General features: G+C 39.4%; 1 pseudogene; it reads left to right on the plus strand.

Annotated features, from left to right (window-relative positions):
- Positions 1 to 7,368: 7,368 nt before the first annotated feature.
- On the plus strand, positions 7,369 to 8,323 carry LOC144310057 (18S ribosomal RNA; annotated as a pseudogene).
- Positions 8,324 to 10,244: the final 1,921 nt, after the last annotated feature.

Below are 10,244 nucleotides of genomic sequence, written 5' to 3' on the forward strand. Positions count from 1 at the left end.
TATGTATCTATTTATTGATGAGGATCCTATTTCTTTAGTATAACTAGTACAATTGACTTCCAATCAGTTAGCTCCAGATCAACCTGGAAAGAAGTAATAAACGTAATACTAACCTTGATAACTAATGTAACCCTAGCGTCCTTACTTGTACTAATCGCATTCTGACTTCCCCAACTAAATATTTATACAGACAAGACAAGCCCCTACGAATGTGGTTTTGACCCCATGGGATCTGCTCGCCTACCTTTCTCTATAAAATTCTTCCTAGTTGCCATCACATTCCTGCTTTTCGACCTAGAAATCGCACTCCTACTCCCACTTCCCTGAGCGTCACAAACCAACAAGTTGACAACAATACTTATCATAGCACTCCTACTAATCTCCCTCCTAGCTGCAAGCCTAGCGTACGAATGAACCGAAAAGGGGCTAGAATGAACCGAATATGATAATTAGTTTAAGCCAAAACAAATGATTTCGACTCATTAGATTATGATTTATCTCATAATTATCATATGTCCATAGTATATATTAATATCTTTCTGGCATTCATTCTTTCTCTAATAGGTATACTTGTTTATCGATCACACCTAATATCATCGCTACTATGCTTAGAGGGCATAATATTATCACTATTTGTAATAATATCTGTAACTATTCTCAACAACCACCTTACATTAGCCAGCATGATACCAATCGTACTACTAGTATTTGCTGCCTGCGAAGCAGCATTAGGACTATCTCTACTAGTTATAGTATCTAACACCTACGGGACTGATTACGTACAAAACCTAAACCTCTTACAATGCTAAAAATTATCATCCCCACTATCATACTGATCCCCCTTACATGAGTATCAAAGCCTAACATAATCTGAATTAACACGACAACATATGGTTTGCTAATCAGCTTAATCAGCTTATTCTACCTGAATCAACCAAATGATAATACATTGAACCCCTCCTTAATATTTTTCTCTGACTCCCTATCAGCACCGCTACTAGCACTTACAACATGACTTCTACCCCTTATACTTATAGCAAGCCAACACCATTTATCAAAAGAACCCTTAACTCGAAAAAAACTATATATTTCAATACTGATTCTTCTCCAGTTGTTCCTAATTATAACTTTCACCGCCTCTGAACTTATCTTCTTTTACATCCTATTTGAGGCAACACTAATCCCAACCCTGATCATTATTACCCGATGGGGGAATCAAACTGAACGACTAAACGCAGGGCTCTACTTCTTATTTTATACTTTAATAGGATCTCTCCCACTCCTAGTAGCTCTCCTTTACATCCACAATTTCATGGGCTCCCTAAATTTTCTCATAATTCAATACTGAATTCAACCTCTGCCAAACTCCTGATCTAATGTTTTCTTATGATTGGCATGCATGATAGCATTCATAGTAAAGATACCTCTATACGGCCTCCACTTGTGACTACCAAAAGCACACGTAGAGGCCCCTATTGCCGGCTCCATGGTACTTGCCGCCGTACTCCTGAAATTAGGAGGCTATGGCATGATACGAATTACAACCCTACTAAACCCCCTGACCAACTTCATAGCGTATCCTTTCATAATATTATCTCTATGAGGCATAATCATAACAAGCTCTATCTGTCTCCGTCAAACAGATCTAAAATCCCTAATTGCATACTCCTCAGTTAGTCATATGGCACTCGTTATTGTAGCGGTTCTTATTCAAACACCATGAAGTTATATAGGTGCAACAGCCCTAATAATTGCCCATGGTTTAACATCCTCGATGCTATTCTGCTTAGCCAACTCCAATTACGAACGAATCCATAGCCGTACTATGATTCTCGCACGAGGACTTCAAACCCTCCTTCCCCTGATAGCAGCCTGATGGTTATTAGCAAGCCTCACAAATCTGGCTCTTCCTCCAACAATTAATCTTATCGGAGAACTATTTGTAGTGATATCCTCATTCTCATGATCCAACATTACTATTATTCTAATAGGAATTAACATCACCATCACTGCCCTATACTCACTTTATATACTAATCACCACACAGCGTGGTAAATATTCCCACCATATCAAAAATATCAAACCGTCATTCACACGAGAAAATGCCCTAATAACCTTGCATCTACTGCCTCTACTCCTCCTATCCCTTAACCCTAAAATTATTCTCGGTCCCATCTACTGTAAGCATAGTTTAACAAAAACATTAGATTGTGAATCTAATAATAAAAGCTCAAACCTTTTTGCTTACCGAAAAAGTACTGCAAGAACTGCTAACTCATGCTCCCATGTATAAGAACATGGCTTTTTCAACTTTTATAGGATAGAAGTAATCCATTGGTCTTAGGAACCAAAAAATTGGTGCAACTCCAAATAAAAGTAATAAATATATTTACTTCATGCATAATCACAGCTCTAGTCATTCTTACTTTGCCCATCATTATAACCTCTACTAAACTCTACAAAAATAAGCTATACCCATACTATGTAAAAACCGCTACTTCTTACGCATTCATAATTAGCATAATTCCCACAATAATATTCATCTACTCAGGACAGGAAACAATTGTTTCAAACTGACATTGAATAACAATCCAGACCATAAAACTATCCATGAGTTTTAAATTAGACTACTTCTCAATAATCTTTGTGCCCGTAGCCCTTTTTGTCACGTGGTCTATTATAGAGTTTTCTATATGATATATACACTCCGATCCTTATATTAACCGATTTTTCAAGTATCTTCTCTTATTTCTTATTACTATAATAGTCTTAGTCACCGCAAACAACATATTCCAACTATTCATTGGCTGAGAAGGAGTTGGCATTATATCATTTTTACTTATTGGATGATGATACGGCCGAACCGATGCAAATACAGCTGCCCTACAAGCTATCCTCTATAACCGTATTGGAGATGTAGGCTTCATTATAACCATAGCATGGTTTCTATTGAACTTAAACACATGAGACCTTCAACAAATCTTTATTACAACAAACGATAATTTTAATTTGCCGCTACTTGGCTTACTATTAGCAGCTACCGGTAAATCTGCTCAATTCGGCTTACATCCCTGACTCCCCTCAGCCATAGAAGGCCCCACTCCTGTATCAGCCCTACTTCACTCAAGCACAATAGTTGTAGCAGGAGTATTTCTTCTTATCCGCTTTCATCCACTAATAGAGCATAATCAAACTATTCAAACCCTCACTTTATGCTTAGGGGCTATTACTACACTATTTACTGCAATCTGCGCTCTTACACAGAACGATATCAAAAAAATTGTAGCGTTCTCTACCTCAAGCCAACTAGGCCTAATAATAGTAACAATTGGCATTAACCAGCCTTACCTAGCCTTCTTACACATCTGCACTCACGCATTTTTTAAAGCTATGTTATTCATATGTTCAGGGTCAATTATCCACAGCCTAAACGATGAACAAGACATTCGAAAGATAGGTGGCCTATTTAAAGTCCTTCCCTTCACCACAACTTCCCTGATTGTCGGAAGCCTCGCATTAACAGGCATACCTTTCCTTACAGGATTCTACTCCAAAGACCTGATCATCGAGTCCGCTAACACGTCGAATACCAACGCCTGAGCCCTCTTAATTACACTCGTTGCCACATCCCTAACCGCTGCCTACAGCACCCGAATTATATTCTTCGCTCTACTAGGCCAGCCCCGCTTCTCCCCTATAATCCTTATCAACGAGAATAATCCTCTCCTAATTAACTCTATTAAACGACTCCTTATCGGAAGTGTATTTGCAGGATACATTATCTCCCACAGCATCACACCCACCACCATCCCACAGATAACTATGCCTCATTATCTAAAAATGATAGCCCTTGCAGTAACTATCTTGGGTTTCATCCTGGCACTAGAACTAAACCTTACCATACAAGGACTCAAATTTAACTATCCATCTAATTACTTTAAATTTTCCACCCTCCTTGGCTATTATCCAACCATTATGCACCGCCTCACACCTAAAACAAGTTTAACCATCAGCCAGAAATCAGCATCTATACTTCTGGACTCCATCTGACTAGAAAACATCCTACCCAAATCAATCTCGTATTTCCAAATAAAATCTTCTACCCTTATTTCAAATCAAAAGGGTCTCATCAAGCTCTATTTCCTATCGTTCATACTAACTATAATTCTCAGCCTACTAATCCTTAATTACCACGGGTAACTTCCATGATAACCAACACACCAGTTAACAGCGACCAACCTGTAACAATCACCAACCAGGTTCCATAACTATATAAAGCCGCAATACCCATAGCCTCTTCACTAAAAAACCCAGAGTCCCCCGTATCATAAATTACCCAATCCCCTATTCCATTAAACTTTAATACTACCTCCACCTCATCATCCTTCAAAATATAGCAAGCAGTCAACAACTCAGACAATAGACCAGTAATAAAAGCCGCTAGAACAGCCTTATTTGAAACTCACACCTCAGGGTATTGCTCAGTAGCCATAGCAGTTGTATAACCAAATACTACTAATATACCCCCCAAATAAATTAAAAACACTATCAGCCCTAAAAAAGAACCCCCAAAATTCAGAACAATCGCACAACCAATCCCACCGCTAATAATTAGCACAAGCCCACCATAAATAGGAGATGGTTTAGTGGCAAAACCCACAAAACTCATCACAAAAACGATACTTAAAATAAATACAATGTATGTTATCATTATTCCTACATGGAATTTAACCATGACTAATGACATGAAAAATCATCGTTGTATTTCAACTATAAGAACATTAATGACCAACATTCGAAAAACCCACCCACTAGCCAAAATTGTCAACAATTCATTCATTGACCTCCCAGCGCCATCTAACATCTCTGCTTGATGGAATTTCGGGTCCTTATTAGGAGTATGCTTGATTCTACAGATTCTAACAGGTTTATTTCTAGCTATACACTACACATCGGACACGGCCACAGCTTTTTCATCGGTCACCCACATCTGTCGAGACGTTAACTACGGCTGAATTATCCGCTATATACATGCAAATGGCGCTTCCATATTCTTCATCTGCCTATTCATACATGTGGGACGAGGCCTATACTATGGATCCTATGTATTCATAGAAACATGAAACATTGGAATTGTACTACTATTCGCAACCATAGCCACAGCATTCATAGGCTATGTACTGCCGTGAGGACAAATATCATTTTGAGGGGCAACTGTAATCACTAACCTTCTCTCCGCCATCCCCTATATCGGAACCAACTTAGTAGAGTGAATCTGAGGTGGCTTCTCAGTAGACAAAGCAACCTTAACACGATTCTTTGCATTTCATTTTATCTTTCCATTCATCATCGCAGCTCTAGCAATAGTACACCTCCTATTTCTACACGAAACCGGATCCAACAACCCCTCAGGAATCACATCAGACTCAGACAAAATTCCGTTTCACCCCTACTACACAATTAAAGATATCCTAGGAATCCTACTCCTGCTCCTAGTCTTAATATCACTAGTTTTATTTTCACCAGACCTATTAGGAGATCCAGACAACTACACCCCTGCAAACCCCCTAAACACCCCTCCACATATCAAACCTGAATGATACTTCCTATTCGCCTATGCCATCCTACGATCTATCCCTAATAAATTAGGAGGTGTACTCGCCCTAGTATTCTCCATCCTAATTTTAGCATTCATTCCATTCCTCCACACATCTAAGCAACGCAGTATAATATTCCGACCCCTCAGCCAATGCCTATTCTGACTTTTAGTCGCCGATCTTCTCACTTTAACTTGGATTGGAGGACAGCCAGTTGAACACCCTTTCATCATTATCGGACAGGTCGCCTCAATTCTATATTTCACCATCCTATTGATTCTAATGCCAACAATTAGCGTTATCGAAAATAATCTTCTAAAATGAAGAGTCTTTGTAGTATAATCATTACCTTGGTCTTGTAAACCAAAAATGGAGAGTAGTCGCCCTCCCTAAGACTCAAGGAAGAAGCTCTTGCTCCACCATCAGCACCCAAAGCTGAAATTCTTCTTAAACTATTCCCTGACACCCCCTACATTCATATATTGGACCACCTCTACTGTGCTATGTCAGTATCTCCAAAAAATCCTTCTTTCCCTCCCCTATGTACGTCGTGCATTAATGGCTTGCCCCATGCATATAAGCATGTACATGATATTATATCTTTACATAGGACATGTCTAGTCCAATTCCACAACCCATTGATCCTCAACAGTAACTAGATGCATATCACTTAGTCCAATAAGGGCTTAATCACCATGCCTCGAGAAACCATCAATCCTTGCCTGTAATGTCACTCTTCTCGCTCCGGGCCCATGCTAATGTGGGGGTTACTATCATGAAACTATACCTGGCATCTGGTTCTTACCTCAGGGCCATGACTCTATTTATTCCAATCCTACTAATTCTCGCAAATGGGACATCTCGATGGACTAGTGACTAATCAGCCCATGATCACACATAACTGTGGTGTCATGCATTTGGTATCTTTTATTTTTAGGGGGGGAATCTGCTATCACTCATCTATGACCGCAACGGCACTAACTCTAACTTATCTTCTGCTCTCAGGGAATATGCCCGTCGCGGCCCTAATGCAGTCAAATAACTTGTAGCTGGACTTATTCATTATCATTTATCAACTCACGCATAAAATCAAGGTGCTATTCAGTCAATGGTTTCAGGACATATAATTCTAGGACACACGTGTGTACACGTACGTACACGTGTGTACACGTACGTACACGTGTGTACACGTACGTACACGTGTGTACACGTACGTACACGTGTGTACACGTACGTACACGTGTGTACACGTACGTACACGTACGTACACGTACGTACACGTACGTACACGTGTGTACACGTACGTACACGTGTGTACACGTACGTACACGTGTGTACACGTACGTACACGTGTGTACACGTACGTACACGTGTGTACACGTACGTACACGTGTGTACACGTACGTACACGCGCAAGACATTAAGTTAACTTATACAAACCCCCCTTACCCCCCATAAACTCATGTCATCTATTATACACTTATTTATGTCCTGCCAAACCCCAAAAACAGGACTAAGTGCATACAATACTCACAAGCTTTATTTAAATTGTATACAAATGTATTGCTACTCTAGTTAACTTAACACAACAGTCTTACACGCATTCGATCTCGTGGTCTATCTATAGATAGCATCCCCTTTTTTTTTCCTCTCATATTTACTATGTATTTTATTTATTATACACACTACAATTTCAGTATAAGTTAATGTAGCTTAATTAATAAAGCAAGGCACTGAAAATGCCAAGATGAGTCGCACGACTCCATAAACACAAAGGTTTGGTCCTAGCCTTCCTATTAGTTCTTAGTAGACTTACACATGCAAGTCTCCACGCCCCAGTGAGAATGCCCTTAAAATCAGCAGTGATCTAAAGGAGCAGGTATCAAGCACACTCTTAAGTAGCTCATAACACCTTGCTAAGCCACACCCCCACGGGATACAGCAGTGATAAAAATTAAGCCATAAACGAAAGTTTGACTAAGCCATACTAAAAAGGGTTGGTAAATTTCGTGCCAGCCACCGCGGTCATACGATTAACCCAAACTAATAGGCCCACGGCGTAAAGCGTGTTTAAGATACCTTTGCACTAAAGTTAAAACTTAACTAAGCCGTAAAAAGCTACAGTTACCATAAAATAGACCACGAAAGTGACTTTATAATAATCTGACTACACGATAGCTAAGACCCAAACTGGGATTAGATACCCCACTATGCTTAGCCCTAAACATAGATAATTTTACAACAAAATAATTCGCCAGAGGACTACTAGCAATAGCTTAAAACTCAAAGGACTTGGCGGTGCTTTATATCCCTCTAGAGGAGCCTGTTCTATAATCGATAAACCCCGATAAACCTCACCACCCTTTGCTAATTCAGTCTATATACCGCCATCTTCAGCAAACCCTCAAAAGGTAGAATAGTAAGCACAATCATTTTACATAAAAAAGTTAGGTCAAGGTGTAACTTATGGGGTGGGAAGAAATGGGCTACATTTTCTACCCAAGAACATTCCACGAACGTTTTTATGAAATTAAAAACTGAAGGAGGATTTAGTAGTAAATTAAGAATAGAGAGCTTAATTGAATAGGGCCATGAAGCACGCACACACCGCCCGTCACCCTCCTCAAGTAATAAGACACAACCATAACCATATTAACTTAACTAAGACACAAGAGGAGACAAGTCGTAACAAGGTAAGCATACCGGAAGGTGTGCTTGGATTAATCAAAGTGTAGCTTAACTAAAGCGTCTGGCCTACACCCAGAAGATTTCATTACTTATGACCACTTTGAACAAAAGCTAGCCCAACTAACCCCAAACTTAAGTATCACAGACATATAAAGTAAAACATTTAGTTAAATAATAAAAGTATAGGAGATAGAAATTTTAATTGGAGCGATAGAGATAGTACCGTAAGGGAATGATGAAAGACATCTTAACAGTATTAAACAGCAAAGATTACCCCTTTTACCTTTTGCATAATGAACTAGCCAGAAACGACTTAACAAAGAGAACTTAAGCTAAGCTCCCCGAAACCAGACGAGCTACCCATAAACAATCTAAAAGGATCAACTCATCTATGTAGCAAAATAGTGAGAAGATTTGTGGGTAGAGGTGAAAAGCCTAACGAGCCTGGTGATAGCTGGTTGCCCACAAACAGAATTTTAGTTCAACTTTAAATTTACCTAAAAAAAACAAAATTTTAATGTAAATTTAAAATATAGTCTAAGAAGGTACAGCTTCTTAGAATCAGGATACAACCTTTATTAGAGAGTATATACTAACATCACCATAGTTGGCTTAAAAGCAGCCACCAATTGAGAAAGCGTTCCAGCTCAACAAACAATATAACTTAATCCCAATCATATTACATCAACTCCTAATTATACCTCCTGGGCCATTCTATTTAAATATAGAAGCAACAATGCTAGTATGAGTAACAAGAACTATTTTCTCCCCGCATAAGCTTATATCAGAAACGGATAGACCACTGATAGTTAACAATCTGATAATATCAACCCAAAAATGAAATACTTATCTACCCTATTGTTAACCCAACACAGGCATGCATTTAAGGAAAGATTAAAAGGAGTAAAAGGAACTCGGCAAACACAAACCCCGCCTGTTTACCAAAAACATCACCTCCAGCATTTCTAGTATTGGAGGCACTGCCTGCCCAGTGACACTTGTTTAACGGCCGCGGTATCCTGACCGTGCAAAGGTAGCATAATCATTTGTTCTCTAAATAAGGACTTGTATGAATGGCCACACGAGGGTTTAACTGTCTCTTATTCCCAATCAGTGAAATTGACCTTCCCGTGAAGAGGCGGGAATGCCACAATAAGACGAGAAGACCCTATGGAGCTTTAATTAACTAACCCAAACTTATGGATACTAAATACCTACAAGGCATAACATTACACCATTATTGTGGGTTAGCAATTTAGGTTGGGGTGACCTCGGAATATAAAAAAACTCCCGAGTGATTAAAATTTAGACCCACAAGTCAAAATATAACATCACTTATTGATCCAATAATTTTTGATCAACGGAACAAGTTACCCTAGGGATAACAGCGCAATCCTATTCAAGAGTCCATATCGACAATAGGGTTTACGACCTCGATGTTGGATCAGGACATCCTAATGGTGCAGCAGCTATTAAGGGTTCGTTTGTTCAACGATTAAAGTCCTACGTGATCTGAGTTCAGACCGGAGTAATCCAGGTCGGTTTCTATCTATTATATAACCTCCCCCAGTACGAAAGGACAAGGGATGTAAGGCCTACCTCACAAAGGCGCCTTAAAACTAATAGATGAAGTCAACTCAATCTAACCAGTTTATCTCCTCATAAGCCCGAGAAAAGGGGCTTTGTTAGGGTGGCAGAGCCCGGTAACTGCGTAAAACTTAAACCTTTATTATCAGAGGTTCAATTCCTCTCCCTAACAAAATGTTCTTTATCAACATTATCTCTCTTATCATCCCAATCCTTCTTGCCGTAGCCTTCCTCACCCTCGTTGAACGAAAAGTCTTAGGCTACATACAACTTCGAAAAGGGCCTAATATCGTAGGCCCCTACGGCCTCCTTCAACCAATCGCAGATGCAGTAAAACTCTTCACAAAAGAACCTCTACGACCACTTACATCC

Source organism: Canis aureus, unplaced genomic scaffold (genome assembly GCF_053574225.1).
Source record: "Canis aureus isolate CA01 unplaced genomic scaffold, VMU_Caureus_v.1.0 ptg000374l_RagTag, whole genome shotgun sequence".
In the NCBI taxonomy this organism is placed as follows: Eukaryota; Metazoa; Chordata; class Mammalia; order Carnivora; family Canidae; genus Canis; species Canis aureus.